This window comes from Bos grunniens, chromosome 11 (assembly GCF_055505025.1).
Source record: "Bos grunniens cultivar Pamir isolate PY7600 chromosome 11, Bosgru_T2T1.0, whole genome shotgun sequence".
NCBI classification, from domain to species: Eukaryota; Metazoa; Chordata; class Mammalia; order Artiodactyla; family Bovidae; genus Bos; species Bos grunniens.
In genome coordinates, this window is record NC_141175.1 from 46626105 (window position 1) to 46643352 (window position 17248).

Consider the following 17248-nt stretch of genomic DNA (forward strand, 5'->3'; position numbering starts at 1 on the left):
AGAGACTTCGAAAACTAAAATGGAAATAGAAAAAAAAAAAAAGCACAAGAAAGAACAAAATATCCAAGAACTGTGGGTCAATTACAAAGGGTATAATGGAAAAGAAAAAGATAAACAGAAGGAATATTTGATGCAGTATGACAGAGAATTTCACAAAATACCAAGATAGATACCAAGCCAGATCCAGAAGCTCAGAGAACACCAACCAAAATGATATTTCAAAGTCTACATTTAAGCATATCATATTTCCACTGCAGATAATCAAAGACAAAGTTTTAAAGAAAGCCAGAGGAAAAAACACTTTTCTATAGAGGAAGGATAAGGATTACATTGAACTTCTTTTCAGAAATCATGCAAGCAAGAGAGTGGAATAAAGTCAAGTGCTGAGTGTGTATGGTGGGGTGGAATACAACCTAGAATTCTGTATCTAATCAAATTATCCTTTAAAAGTGAAGGAGAAATAAAGACTCTCAGACTAACAAAAGCCGAGTGCATCCATCACCAGTAGATATCTCTTCAAAAGAAATGGTTAAAAAGTCCTCAGAGAGAAGGAAAATTATATAAGTCAAAAGCCAGAAACCCATATCTACATAAAGAAAGGAGAAGAGGATATATATACACATACACACACATACATAATTATGGCTGATTAGAATTGTTGTACAGCAGAAACGAACACAACATTGTAAAGCAATTGTCCTCCAATTAAAACAAAAATTTTTAAGAAATAAAAAGGGAAAAGCATCAGAGAAAGAAAAATGAAGGCGAAGTAAAATTTTTCATTTTTCTTAATAATTCTTAATTGATCTAGCAAAGAACAGTTTATTCAAAATAATAATACCAATGATGCATTTGATGATTAGAGCCTATAGATAAGTGAAATGAATGATAGCAACATTAGAAGGATAGGAGGGAGGAACTAGGAATATTCTGTTAAAAGATACTTGTAATATCAGTGAAATAGTGTAGTGTTATTTGAAAGAGGACCTGGATTAGTTGTAAATGTATACTGCATCCTCAAGGGCAATGGCTAAAAAAATTTTTTTTTTAAATAGAACTGAGGACTTTCCTGGTGGTGCAGTGGATAAGAATCCGCCTGCCAATGCAAGGGACACAGTTTTGATCGGTGGTCTGTGTAGATTCCACACAATGCAGAGCAACTAAGCCCATGAACCACGTCTAGTGAAGCCCAAGCACTAGAGCCTGTGATCTGCAACAAGAGAAGCCACCTCAATGAGAAGTCCGAGCACAGCAATGAAGAGTAGCCCGGGCTGGCCACTAGAGAAAGCCTGCATGCAACAACAAATATCCAGTGCAACCAAAAATAAATAAAAATTAAGTAAAATCATTTTTAAAAAGAAATAAAATGTATATGCTAGGAGAGGACAAATAGTAGAATCATATAAAATGGTCAGTTACAACTGAAGAAAGAAAAGAAGCAAACAAACAGAGGCAGAAAAAGAGTGGAAGACAAAATGGAAACAAAGAATAGAGCAAAGACTAGAAAACAGTAACAAATATGCTAAGTCACTTCAGTCGTGTCTGACTCTGTGCGACCCCATAGACGGCAGCCCACCAGGTTCCCCTGTCCCTGGGATTCTCCAGGCAAGTACACTGGAGTGGCTTGCCATTTCCTTCTCCAATGCATGAAAGTGAAAAGTGAAAGTGAAGTCACTCAGTCGTGTCCGACTCTTAGTGACTCCATGGATTGCAGCCTAACAGGCTCCTCCATCCATGGGATTTTCCAAGCAAGAGTACTGGAGTGGGGTGCCACTGCCTTCTCCGAGTAACAAATATGGTAGACATTAATCCAACTGTATCAGTAATTATTTTCACATGGTTTAAATAAACTAATTAAACAGCCTTTTAGAATGGATGAAAAAATGATACAACTAAACTAGAGTCTACTACATAAATATTTAAAATAAACCAACTTTTAATATAAAGACACACACAGATTAAAAGTGAAGGAATGGAAAAGATATGCCACTAACACTAATCAAAAAAAGCTGGACTAGCTATAGTAATTTCAGACAAAGCAGACTTTACAGCAAGGAATATTAAGAGATAAAGATGGACATTACATAATGATAAAGAGGTCAGTTCTCTAAGAAGACATAACATTCCCTACTTCATATGAGCCTAACAGCAGAGCATCAAAATACATGAGACAAAAACCGATAGAATTGGAAAGAGAACTAGATGAATTTACTATTGTAGCTAAAGACTTCCATACTCCTCTATCAGGAATTAAAAGACCCAGCTGGCAAAAAATCCAGTAAGGACATAGTTGAATTGAAGAGCACCATCTATAGAGTACTTCATCCAACCAGAGCAGAAACACACATTCTTCTCAAGCTCACATGTAACATTCACCAAGATGGAACAAATTCTGGGCCATAAAATACATCTTAACAAAGTTTTTAAAATTTAAATTACACAAAGTATGCTCTCTTACACAATGGAATGGAATTAGAAATCAACAACAGATAGCTAGAAATACTGGGAGATCAAATAATGAACTTCTAAACAACACATGGGTCAAAGGAGTCTCGAGAAATTCTAAAATGCTGAACAAATGAAAATGAAAATACAGCTTAGCAAAAATTGCGGGAACCAGAAAGACAGTGCTTAAAAGGAAAAAACTCAAGAAATTTTCAAAAATCTACATAAATGGAGAAATACCTTGTACATAGATAAAAAGATGCAATATTGTCAAGTTATCGGTTCTTCCTTACTTGATCTATAGGTTTAATGCAATCCCAAGCAGAATATATATCTCTATGTGTGTGTATATAACTGAATCACTGTTATATCACCTGAAACTAACATAATATTGTAAATCAACTATACCACAATTAAAAAAAAAAAAGTGAAGACTACTCATTGAATGAGAGAAAATATTTGCAAATTACATATCTGACAAGTGTCTAATATCTAAAATATATACTCCTACATTACACTGCTAAAACGATAAAAAAAAATACAATTAAAAATGGGCAAAGGATCAGAAGACACATTTTTCCAAACATATATATGTAAATAGCCAATAAATACATGAAAAGATATGGCAAAACATCAGTTAAAGTTACCACATGATTTACGAGTTCCATTTCTAGGCATAAACTCTGGACAAAACTGTTCATATCAACATTACAAATAATAGCCCAAAAGTGTAAAAACCCAATGCCCACTTAGAATAAATAAAATGCAGTATATTCATACAATAGAATATGATTCAGTAATGCCATGTATTGATACACATTACACATGGGTGAATCCTGAAATCATTATGTTAACTGAAAGAAAGACCATAAAGTATGATTCTATTTACATAAATGTCTGGAGCAGGCCAATTAGGAGGAACAGAAAGTAGAGTAATGGCTGCTGAGTGCAGGGATAGGGCCGTAGCAGGTGTAAGAGGAAGAGGGGAGGGGATGAATTCCAGAGGAATAGGGAGTGATTGCTACTGAGTACGGGTTTCTTCTGGAAGTGATGAAAGGGTTCTAAAATTAGATTGTGATGATGGCTGTACAACTCTAGGAATACACTAAAACCATTGAATTGAGTACTTCAAAAGGGTGAATTGTACAATATGTGAATTATCTCTCAATAAATGTGTTTTTAAAAAGAAGAAGAAAGCCAGAAAAATGAAACTAGCTACTTTCAGGGGTTGGGTGGAACAAGGGGAAAAGGACAAGGCAGTGGGAACAGAATAGATGGGATGAGGGAGAGATATACTGTTTTAAAAACAGCTCTTACTTGGGGAAACACATTTAAATTCCCTTAATTAATACATTAATTAATTAAGAATGGGGGAAGCTTTTCTAAAGTGGGGATGCAAATAAAAACAAATACACCTGTGTTTTGAATTAAAAACATAATCACACTGAACACTAAAAATAGTGGGTAAAAGTCTGATTAGGAATAGGATATTTATGCAGTCTCAAAGTATCTTCCTACAAAGAAAAAACAGTAACTTTATAATGGAGAAACTTGGCAGACAACTCTTCAAGCAAGTGATCAAAGTTAACATCACCAATAATGGGACCTGCAACATCTTGTGACTTTTTAAAAGTTCTTATTTGAGGAACCACTTAAAAATTTCATTAATTAGGGGCTTCTCTCATGGTCCAATGGTTAAGAATCCGCTTTGTGATGCAAGTGACACCGATTCAATCCCTTTTCCGGGAAGATCCCACATACTTCAGAGCGACTAAGCCTGTTTGTCACAGTTACTGAGCTCACGTACTGCAACTACTGAAGCCAGAGTTCCTAGAGCCGGTGCTTCACAAGGGAAGCCACCACAGTGAGAAGCCCTTACACTGCAACTAGAGAGTAATCCCCTGATCATCGCAACTAGAGAAAGTCTGAGTGCAGCAATGAAGACCCATCACAGCCAATAAATAAATCTTTTTTTTTAAATCTCATTAATTAATCAGCTATTAACTTTAATAAGGATAGAGGGATTTTCTAAAGTGAAATACAAATAAAAACAGATGAACTTATTTGCGTCTCAAAGTAAAATATAATCATGTGTGTGTGTGCGTGCTAAGTCGCTTCAGTCGTGCCCGACTCTTTTTTGACCTTATGGACCACAGTCCTCTAGGTTCCTCTGTCCATGGGCTTCTCTAGGCAAGAATACTGGAGTGGGTTGCTATGCCCCCCTCCAGGGGATCTTCCTGACCCAGGGATCAAACCCAAGTCTCTTACATCTCCTGCATTAGCAGGTCGGTTTTTTACCACTGCTGCTGCTGCTGCTTCTAAGTCGCTTCAGTTGTGTCTGACTCTGTGCGACCCCTTAGACGGCAGCCCACCAGGCTCCCCCGTCCCTGGGATTTTCCAGGCAGAATACTGGAGTGGGTTGCCATTTCCTTCTCCAATGCATGAAAGTGAAAAGTGAAAGTGAAGTCGCTCAGTTGTGTCTGACTCTTAGCGACCCCATGGACTGCAGCCTACCAGGCTCCTCCGTCCATGGGATTTTCCAGGCAAGAGTACTGGAGTCGGGTGCCATTGCCTTCTCCGTTTAGGAAGCCCCAAATGTAACCACACTGAATGCTAAAACTAAAAATTAGATAAAGAACAGAATATTTATACACACAATCACACGCTGATATGATGCAGTGAGTACACAGCATAACTTTGGTACTCTTGCCAAATATTCATAGTCTGAACCTCATCATGGGAAACAACAGACGAAACCAAATTTAGCAAAATCTTCAAAAGTATCAAGATCATGAAAAACAACAAACTAAAGAATGCTATCAGATTAGAGGAAAGTAAAGAGATATGACAACTAAATGTAATGTACAGACCTTAAAAATTCTTCTTTCGCTGTAACAGAATTATGGAGATAACTGGAGAAAATTGAATTAGGTCCATAAATTAAGTAATAGTATTTTATCAATGTTTAATTTCCTGATTTGGTAAACTGAACCATGGCTAGGCAAGAAAATATTCTTGTTTTTAAGAAACACACACTTCAGCACTTATAAGTAAAGGGCTATCAAGGTTAATGTTAAGGAGAATAAATGACATAGAGAGCAAGAGAGAATGATAAAGCACTATATAAAATGTTGCCATCTGGGGAATATGGGTGAAAGGCTTTTAGGAATTAATTCTTTGCACTATTTTTGCAACTTTACTGTTATTCTGAAATTGTTTAAAAATTAAGATTTCTTTAAAAAATAAAAAAAGCTCCAACAATATACCCCCTACCAGAACCTTAGTACCAAAGGCAGTTACAATATCAAAAGGTTATTTTATAAATATCTACAAGTCCAAACTGATATAAATAGTAAACAACAGAAAAGGTCAACTTTGTTCTACAAAAGAACTCCAAATAATAAAAGAAAAATAAGGGAAATAGAAAATCATCATTAGAACACTAAATAAGTACCATAGGCAAAACCGACTAATGAACTGAAAATTACTGACTGAAATTTTAAAGAGAAACAGGATATTTACATAACCTCAAAGTAGCTCTCTTCTAAACTTTATTAATTTTGGGGTGATTTTAACATATGTCCTCAAAGTTTTTGACACCCCTCCTTCCAAGAACTAGAACTTAACTCTCCAGCCCATGTGTATGCTGGACTCCGTGACTGGTAGCTAGTAAACAGAGTACGGAGAGTATGGAGTACTGAGTCTGGAGAATGGAGAGGGGCAGTAACAACCGTAGAGAAATCTGGCTGACCCCACCTTAACCAAGTCATCAAGGGGAACATCAGCAGTCATAAGCCATGCTGATATCTATCATGTGCTCTCTGATATGATGTGATGAGGGCACTTCGCCTTGGTCACATCTTCCCCAAATCCATAGCCCCAGTCTAATCATTAGAGAAACATCAAACTCAACTTGAGAAACATTCTACAAAATCAGCAGCACTCATCAAAATCATCAAGGAAAGCTTGGTAGACTGTCAAAGACTGGAGAAGACTAAGGGCATGCGACAACAAAATGCAGTGTGGTAACCTAGAGTGTGCCCTCAAACAGAAAATGCTGTCAGCGGAAAAACCAGTGAAGTCCAAATGACTGCAGTTTGGCCTATTAGTACTATACTAATGTTAATCTCTTAGTTTTGATAAATGGCCGTGGTAAGTTTATTTACCCTATTTTCACTCAAAGGAATCTGAGTTAAAAAGTATACAAGTACTCTCTATATTATCTCTGAAACTCTTCTGTAAACCTAAAATAATTTCAACAAAAAGTGTAAAAATGAAGTAACCAATTTTTAAAAGATTATTTTGCAAATTAGAGTACACTTCAAATTAAAGCTGAACCATTAAACTCAATTTCTAAACCCACTTATTCCATGAATAAACTCAATTTCAATTAAGTTAGTTTGTGATAAGAGTGTATTACTACTTGCTCTTTGCATTTAATGATTTTTGGAGGGGAATAGCAAAGAATGGAAGTAACATTTGAGGGAAACTATTTGCATTTGGTAAACAAGCTTGTAGAAGCTTAAGGGAAATAACTGGAAAAGACTAGTAAAACAGAATGAAGATAAATTTAAAAAATTAAAGTTATCATACTAACAGTATCCTAGAAACAAAAGGGGAAATCTAGAAGATTCCTTTTAGAAGGATAACAACAGCAACAATACAAACGACCAAAAGGGGCAAGGAAAGGGTTAAGGACTATCACAAGAGTTAAGGGCCATCTACCTATACTAGAGGTTCCCAAGTTTTCTGGGTTTACAAGGTCCTTACTGTATCAGTAATGTTTTCACAGGCCAAAAGAAATACCTAACCATTCTGCTTAAACAGTCATGTCCAAACAGCTTAAGAAGGATACATGTCCTAACAACTTGTGTTGAGCACAGCAAACAACATTAGAATCAGGTTGGACACTACCTTCTTCCTGTTTCACATACATTTTCCCATGGTACTTGCTTTTTGTCACAACAAAACTCAAAAACTCAGCTTTGTAAAAATATGGTAACACTGAAAGGAATATATAAATCTAATTTCCAAAATGAACTACCTCAAGCTTGTACTTTGTGTGGTTTCCAACAGCTGTTGCTGTATTTCCCTCAACATTCTTAAGCATCTCTTGGCAATACCCATTAGTTCTCTGCTGTGCTTTCAAGGCTCCTCAATGCACAGTTTGAGAACCATGCACCCTGGTAAAAGATGATAAAGGATGTTACCAAGACAGTGGCAATAGAAAAACTGAAGTGAGAATTAAGGAATACTACAGAGGGAAAACAAAGAAAATGGCAGCACTCTAGGTACGGCACCTCCAAGTATAACAGTTCGAGTACTTCAGAAGCATCAAACTTTTCTTCAACAGAAAAAAAATCATTCTGGGACTTCCCTGGTGGTCCAGTGGCTAAGACTCCAAGATCCCAATGCAGAGGGCCCAAACTTCTATCCCACATGCCTCAACTAGAGATCCCATATGCTACAACTAAGACCCAGTGTGTGTTGTGTTAGTTGCTCAGTTGTGTCCGACTCTTTGCGACTCCATGGACTGTAGTCCACCAGGCTCTTCTGTCCATGGGATTTCCCAGGCTAGAACACTGGACTGGGTTGCCATTTCCTTCTCCAAAGACCCAGTACAGTCAAATAAATAAATAAATATATCCTACCTTTAGCTATCCCCAGCAGTCCTTGTTTCTAAGGAAGAGAACAAACTATGCAGTCTTTTTTTTTTAATGAATCAATGAACTTGTTCAAATGTTTATATTAATCTGCCAGCTTTGTATGTGGCACAGCTAAAGTACATTGCTCTCATTATTAACACACACATGCACATATTATAAAACCGCTGAATCAAAGGATCAGATCAGTCGCTCAGTCGTGTCCGACTCTTCTCGACCCCATGAATCGCAGCACGCCAGGCCTCCCTGTCCATCACCAACTCCCAGAGTTCACTGAGACTCACGTCCATCGAGTTAGTGATGCCATCCAGCCATCTCATCTTCTGTCATCCCCTACTCCTCCTGCCCCCAATCCCTCCCAGCATCAGAGTCTTTTCCAATGAGTCAACTCTTCCCATGAGGTGGCCAAAGTACTGGAGTTTCAAAGGAAAAAAGTCCAATTCAAATTTTCAACTTAATAACTTCTGGAGTACCAGTAAGAACTGCCACCTAACATCTGCCAAATACCTGAGGAAAAATCAAATGCAGCATTTCTAAAACCTGACTTGTTGATCTTAGGCAATTGAGGAACTTCTAAAATGACAGACTTGCCAGCACTCTTCCAGACCTACAGAATTAGAGGACTGTCAGGACCAGTGGTCATGTATGGATGTGAGAGGTGGACTGTGAAGAAAGCTAAGCACCAAAGAATTGATGCTTTTGAACTCTGGTGTTGGAGAAGACTCTTGAGAGTCCCTTGGACTGCAAGGAGACCCAACCAGTCCATCCTAAAGGAGATCAGTCCTGGGTGTTCATTGGAAGGACTGATCCTAAAGCTGAAACTCCAATACTTTGGCCACCTCATGCAAAGAGTTGACTCATTGGAAAAGACCCTGATGCTGTGAGGGATTGGGGGCAGAAGGAAAAGGGACAACAGAGGATGAGATGACTGGATGGCATCACCAACCTGATGGACATGAGTTTGAGTGAACTCCGGGAGTTGGTGATGGACAGGGAGGCCTGGCGTGCTGCAATTCATGGGGTCGCAAAGAATCAGACACGACTGAGCAACTGAACTGAACTGAAGACCACAGAAATCTCTGTATTTACAGAGTGCGCTTACTCCTTGGAAGGAAAGTTATGACCAACCTAGACAGCATATTCAAAAGCAGAGACATTACTTTGCCAACAAAGGTCCGTCTAGTCAAGGCTACGGTTTTTCCTGTGGTCATGTATGGATGTGAGAGTTGGACTGTGAAGAAGGCTGAGCGCTGAAGAATTGATGCTTTTGAACTGTGGTGTTGGAGAAGACTCTTTAGAGTCCCTTGGACTGCAAGGAGATCCAAACAGTCCATTCTGAAGGAGATCAGCCCTGGGATTTCTTTGGAAGGAATGATGCTAGAGCTGAAACTCCCGTTCTTTGGCCACCTCATACGAAGAGTTGACTCATTAGAAAAGACTCTGATGCTGGGAGGGATTGGGGGCAAGAGAAGGGGACGACAGAGGATGAGATGGCTGGATGGCATAGTGACTCGATGGATGTAAGTCTGGGTGAACTCCGGGAGATGGTGATGGACAGAGAGGCCTGGCGTGCTGCAATTCATGGGGTCGCAAAGAGTCGGACACAACTGAGTGACTGATTTGATCTGATCTGATCTGATCCAGCAATTCTGAAATCAGTCAGTTTTGAGAGGAAATGGCTAAAACAGTCCTGTCCAACAAAACTTTTTTTGATGATGGAAATTTTCCATATTTGCACTATCCAGTATAGTAGCCCCTAGCCACATGTGGCCAGTGAGCACTTGAACTGTGGCTAATGTGACCGAGGAGTTGAATTTTTAATTTAAATTTAGATGGAAGTAGCCACAGGGGGGTTAGCAGCTTCTGAACGGCAGGGCGTAGAACTTGATTATTTCTCTTAAATATTCATTCTTCTAAATTTTCTGAGGTTCATCCTTGATTTCAACTAGATTAGAAAACAAGGCTGCTCAGCCATACTCTCTTAAAGTGTCTTACAAAGGATCCTTATAAACATTATCCAATTTAATAGTCTGAGACTTTCTATTGTAGTTTGAGACTTAATTCAATATCATACCGTTTTTTCATAATAAAATTTCTGCTTTAAGTTCTAAGAAACATCTTCACTGGATCATAGAGAAAGCAAGGAAATTAAAAAAAAAAAAATCTACTTCTGCTTCACTGACTATGCAAAACTATGGAAAATTCTTAAAGAAATGGGAATACCAGACCACTTTATCTGTGTCCTGAGAAACCTGTATGCAGGTCAAGAAGCAACAATTAGAACCTTACATAGAACAGCTGACTGGTTCAAAATTGGGAAAGTAGTATGTCAAAGTTGTATATTGCCACCCTGTTTATTCAACTTATATGCAGAATTCTGGGCTGGACGAACCACAAGCTGGAATCAAGATTGCTGGGAGAAATACCAACAATCTCAGATATGCAGATGATACTACTCTAAGGGCAGAAAGTGAAAGGGAACTAAACAGCTTCTTGATGAGGGTGAAAGAGGACAGTGAAAAGTTGGCTTGAATCTCAACATTCAAAAAGGAAGATTATGGCATCTGGTCCCATACTTCATGGCATATAGTTGGGAAAAATTAGAAGCAATGATAGATTTTCTTGGGGCTCCAAAATCACTGCAAATGGTAACTGCAGCCATGAAATTAAAAGACACTTGCTCCTTGGAAGGAAAGCTAGGACAAACCTAGACAGCATACTAAAAAGCAGAGACGACATTTTGCTGACACAGGTCTGTATGGTCAAAGCCATGGTTTTTTTTTGTAGACATGTATGGATATGAGCGCTGGACCATAAAGGCTGAGCAAGGAAGAATTGATGCTTCTGAACTGTGGTGTTGGAGAAGACTCGTGAGAGTCCCTTGGACTGCAAGGAGATTAAGCCAGTCAATCCTAAAGGAAATCAACCCTGAATATTCACTGGAAGGACTGATGCTGAAGCTGAAACTCCAATATTTTGGCCACCTGATACAAAGAGCCAACTCATTGGAAAAGACCCCAATGCTGGGAAAGACTGAAGGCAAAAGGAGAAGAGAGCAGCACAGGGTGAGATGGTTAGACAGCATCACCGACTCAATGGGCGTGAATGTGAGCAAACTCTGGGAGACAGTGAAGGATAAGGAAGCCTGGTACTGCAGTCCATGGGGTTGCAAAGAGTTGGATACAATGTAGTGACTGAACAACAACAAAAACAAAAGTCTCTGCAAATGATTTTGAGTATCTTCTTTAGCCAGAATCAATACTCAATGAGCCAATGTGTTTCCCTTTTTGCCACGGCTGACAGTAAACTCAGAACCAAGTGCAGGGTCCAGTGGTAACTCATCCTAAGTAACATGCACTCTCTGCTCCTCTAAGACTATCTCTGTTCTAACTATAACCCTAAATTACTCAACAAACTCTTTTGGATATTGTCAAGAGTATCCATTTTTAAGTGATAAAACTCTGTATTAAAGTCAACCTTTCTTTGTTGTTGTTATTGAGGCAATAAAGCCAATTTTTAGAAGTGTTTTTCAAGAAGCATTTCAATAATAACACCACCAGGATTAATAACATCAGGAAACTTTTTAATAGATCAAAGTTACCAAAGAAATTTTTTAGGTGTCTATTATCAAGGCTGCCTAAAAATATCACTATAAGAGTGAAAAATAAGACACACATGTATGGCATTCTGCAGTAATTTTACTGTCCCCATTTCACAAACTCAGTTCCACTCCTTTTAAAAAATAAGCAGAATATGAACATCTCTACTGAACATTCAGTTAAAAATGCTTGTACATCTTTTCCTTTAGCACACTGGACTATTTTTACAACATGCAGTGAACTACTTCAGTGACTCTTTTGTTGAAATTTTCCACAAAATTAGAACACACTGATGCACCAATAGCACATTTCTAGAAATGCCTAATTTTAAGTTCCCTGAGCATCCAATTACAAAACTAGTGTGAAACTAAACTAAATCATAAGTGCAGAATATCTTCACATAATCCCTTAAAATTCATTTTAAAAACATACTACCAAAAGACACAATTTATTTCATGGGGTCATGATGGTAGAGAAAAAAAAATTTTTAAGAAAATTGTCATAAAGAAATATATTGTGAATAGTCACTATCATGGACAGACAGACAGACACACACACACAGACACATATGCTGGCAAGTTAATTCTACTCTGAAAGAACTAAGATCCCTTAGCCATGTTCTTTAGCCAAAAATCACTTACTTTAAGTGATTATCAAAAAAAAATAAAAATAAAACTATATGAACCCATTTTGCTCCAGAAGCAAAAATACATAGTTCCTTTCCCCTAAAAGCCAAATACTGTCAGCACGTAGTTCATTTCAGCACAGTGCTTCTGCTATCATGCCCCTTGGTTTACACCTCTCAGGTCACTCTAGCTTCTGTGCTAGTTCATCTTCCTCAAACACTCTTAAATCTTCAAGTCATACTTTCAGTCTTCTTCTCGATTACCCTACTCGTTTTCTCTAGATGGTTCTTTTCACCATGTATTGCTTAAATAATTGGATAAAGATAATAGGCAACATATACTGAGTGCTTTGGAGAAGGAAATGGCAATCCACTCCAGCACTCTTGCCTGGAAAATCCCATGGACGGAGGAACCTGATAGGCTACAGTCCATGGGGTCACAAAGAGTCGGACTTCACTTAAGTGAGCAACTTCATTTTCTTTCTTTCTTTACAGTATGTCAGGCACTGTTCTAACCACTTTACAAGTATTATCTCATTTAATCATCAAAACAACTCTATGCTGAAAGCACTGTTACTACCATGTTACAGATGAGTTACTAAGAGATTAGTAATTTGTCCAAGTAATTTGTCCAGCACAGCCAGAAAACACATGTTTTTTATCCAAACACAGATCTGAATGCTCCTCAAAGCTATTCTAAAGTTTCCTCCATAGGGCTGGAGAGCAGGCACAATTGGCTCTCCTCTACTGCTTATGCAGTCAAGACTATAGTAAGATTAAATTAATAGTTTGGAGGTTGGGCAGAGAGAAAATGAAAAGGTACTAAACTCTAGATTCCACAAACATTAGCTGTAACTAATGATTAGGAGTAATTCCAATGATTTAGAGCAGAAGTTAATATGCTTTCTTAAAGGACCAGATAATAAATACTTCCAACTGCAGTGAACCAGTCTATGTAACAACTACTCAACTCTGCCATTTAGTATGACAGCAGCCATAGAAAATAAACAAATGGACATGGCCATATTCTAATAAAACTTTATTTACAGAAGAGGCAACTTGGATGAGGCCAAAGTAGCCAATGACTTAGAGGCATACGAGTCTGGTGTAAAGACAACTGTGATATAAGCACTAAAATATCCAACTATGGCATAAAGACAATCCACTATTTTCCTTAAACCATCACAACTGAGTTTTGTACAACTGAACTTCACATAAAATAAGCATTTAAAATCTCAATAAAATACTACACATAACGATTCCAATTTAAAAAAAAAAATTAGTCCATGAAACACTAAAATAAAATTACTAACAAAGTAACAATTCAACTTATTCTCTATTAAAATTACATCTGGGTTTCCCAGGTTGCTCAGTAGTAAAGAATCCACTTGCCAATGCAGGAGAAGCGGGTTTTAATTCCTGGGTTGAGAAGATCCCCTTGAGAAGGGAATGGCAACCCACTGCAGCATTCTAGCCTGGAGAATCCCATGGACAAGGAACCTGGAGGGGCTACAGTCCATGGGGTCTCAAAAGAGTCAAACACAACTTAGTGACTAAACAAAACAAAAACTAAACTAAACAAAAAACTTAGTGACTAAACAAAACAACTTAGTGACTAAACAAAATTACATCTACCTCTGACAATTAATCAAGTGGAAAAGAAGACTTATTTTGTTTCAAAGAATAAGGTTTAAAATTCACATAAACTGGTCATAGAAAGTTTCAAAAAGTAAAACTTTTTGCTCCACCCCTTCCCTCATTCACTAAGATTTCAGCACTTGACTCCCTGTCTTAACCATTTCTCTTCCAATTATTCTCAGCGTTTCAGCAATTTCAAGAGCCACATAGATAATTTGTCCCTTAACCTTTAAATTCCCTAATTGCCCTCTTCACTGCTAAAATTCTTTTCCTCCATTCCATCTCAACTATCAACTGCTGTGGTCACCCTAACAGCTACAAGTCTTTAAAGAGGAATGAAAGCCCCCCAAGGTATTGATACAAAAAGAAGATGACCTATTTTACTTAAATTTATTTTAAAGAAAGAAAGAGAAATTAAAGTATATTCATATTTAACATACAAAGCGTATTAATTAAAAACACACTTAAGTTGTGTGCTTATTTTTTTTAACTAATACGCAAAGGAGACCACCACCTACATATTGTCATTACTACTAACCACATCCTCCAAAATCAAGCATCTCACTCTCCTACCTCCCAGTTTTCCAGCTCATTCACTCTGATATCCCAATCCCAACAACTATTGAACCTTTGTAACATCTCACAGTTCTTATCTCTTCACTTTTCTACTGACCAACCTATCTCTTATGTCCTTATTTTCCTCCTCTTCTATCCTATACTTGATGGTTCATCACTATAACCACTCCTCATGCATTCACTCCCAATTTCCTTGCCCTTCTTTTCCTCTGTTATATATTCCTGATATAACCCATCCCTGGTTAAATCCAAGTCTGCCTATTCCATGCCTGCACCCAAGTACTGGACATAACATAACTGAATTAAAATATGCAAACTTGCTGGTGCATTCACTTTAAATTAAATTAATGACCACAATGTTAAGAACATCCTCAGCACTACCCAGTAATCCTTCAACATTTCCCTACTCAATTCATTCTTGTTTTAACAATTTCAGACCTCCTCTTCTGTTAATCCTTCAATAACTTTGTTAGCTCCCCCTTGGATGATGACCCCTAATATTATTTCCCTAAGAAAACAGAAGCCAACAGAACATCTACATCCTCCCCCACCAAATCTACCAACCTAAATGCTTCCCTCCTTGTAACAATGAATTGTCCCTGATTCTATTTAAGTTCAGGGCTTCTCTGTAGCTCAGACTATAAAGGATCTGCCTGCAATGCAGGAGACCCCGGTTCAATCCCTGGGTCGGGAAGATCCCCTGGAGATGGAAATGGCAACCCTCTTGAGTATTCTTGCCTGGAGAATTCCATGGACAGAGAAGCCTGGCAGGCTACAGTCCATGGGGTCACAAAGAGTCAGACACGACTGAGCAACTGACACACACACTACTTAAGTTCAGCCTTTCCATTTGTGTGCTGGATCCTGTTCCTTTCTCTCTTTCTCCTGAAGTTACTTCCTCTTCCAGCACGTCATCAGTTTTTCCTTCTTTACCAACCATTTCCATCAGCACTAAAACATGCTGCAACATCTTCCACGTGAAAGGTACACCCTGACCTCTTGTCCCTCTCCAGGTACTCCAGTTCTCCATTTTATAGCAAAATTTTCCAACAAAATTATCTATACTGACTCTGTATTCACCTCCTTTCCTCTAACTCAATTTAATTATGCTTTCATCCCCATCATTCCACCCAAAGTGAAGTGAAAGTTGCTCAGTTGTGTCCAATTCTTTGCAACCCCATGGATTAGACAGTCCATGGAATTCTCCAGGCCAGGATATTGGAGTAGGTAGCCTTTCCCTTCTCCAGGGGATCTTCCCAACCCAGGGATCAAACCCAGGTCTCACGCATTGCAAGTGGATTCTTTACCAGCTGAACCACAAGGGAAGCCCAAGAATAATGGAATGGGTAGCCTATCCCTTCTCTAGTGGATCTTCCCGACCCAGGAATCAAACTGGGGTCTCCTGCATTGCAGGCGGATTCTTCACCAACTGAGCTACCAGGGAAGACCCAAACCGCTCCTCAATGTCATCAACTCTTTCCAACCTGCAAATCCAGTGGTAATCTTGCTCTCAAAAGTATTTGACACAGTGAACCACTCTTCTCCTGATACATTTTGCACTTCATTCCTTGGAAAGCACACACTCCTAATTTCTCTCCTACATCACTACTGATTGTTTTCAGTCACCTTTGCTGGTTCTTCCTCTTCCTCCCCTCCTCTATCTGTTGAAATGTCCCAAGGCTCAGACTTCAGTTCTCTTAATCTCTATGAGCACCACAGAAAATTGCCTATAGCCCTTTAGTTATAAATTCTATCTGTAAACTATGAGACGCTGACCTCTTCTCTCCCCTGAGCTCAAGATTCTTAAATTAACTGCCTAATTAAAATCTCCAGCTGGATGTCCCAAGCTTTAAGAAAGCAAAACCAATTCTTGATTTCTCCTTCACAACAAACTTTCTCCTCCCGGGTGTTCCCCATTCCTGTAATTAGTATTACATTAACCTGGTTGCTCAGGCCAAAACCCTAGTCATTAACGATCTCTCATTTTACATATCTAATCCATCATTAACTCCTGTCAACTACACCTTCAAGAAATCTATTTCTAGTCACATGGGTTTATACTGTTGTCAAAACTTATTGCACTATATACTTTAAATGGATGCATCTTATTTATGTAAAAGTGTAGTTGTACCTCAATAAAGTGTGGTAGGAGCATGTGTATGTGTTACCAACATACAGCCAGTCATTTCTCACCACCTCCACCACGACCTCTGCTACTTGGACTACTTACAATAGCATCTTAGCTTCTATTTTTACTCAGAACAGTTCACATTTCACAAAGTATCCAGAATAATCTTTTAAAAATGTAAATCATATACTTTCCCGCTCAAACCTCTCCAATGGCTTCCTATCACACTAAAAATCCAAAAGCCTTACCATGACCTCAACACCATACATGACCTAACCCCTACCTACTCAAACCTCACCTGTTACCATTTTACACCTTGTTCTACTGTGCTGCAGACACACCGACCTTCCAGATACTCTTAAAACACACCAAGCTTATTTTCAATTATTATTATTTTTTAATGTATTTCAAAAGTATGTTCTTTATATCAAGGCAGATGTTCCTCTAATTCATCCCATTAAAGCAATAGAGAAAAGCTTGCTTAAGTCACCCAAAGAAGTGGATTTGAATAAGTACTTATTAATGTAACTTGGCCTTCATAAACTCAAGTTAATAGTCACAGTGTATGTAGCAC

The 17248-nt window shown here is 38.3% G+C and overlaps 1 protein-coding gene across 31 annotated transcripts in view; it reads right to left on the bottom strand.

Moving 5' to 3' along the window:
* Positions 1-17248, bottom strand: part of EHBP1 (EH domain binding protein 1) — a 580191-nt gene that overhangs the window by 331125 nt on the left and 231818 nt on the right. The window contains exon 1 of one of the 31 annotated variants that reach the window (XM_086326410.1): positions 16173-16319. The exons of the other annotated variants lie outside the window; for them this stretch is intronic. The gene's annotated coding sequence lies outside the window, so the exon portion shown is untranslated. Of the gene's footprint in view, positions 1-16172; positions 16320-17248 lie in introns of those variants that run through there. 31 annotated transcript variants of the gene reach the window in all.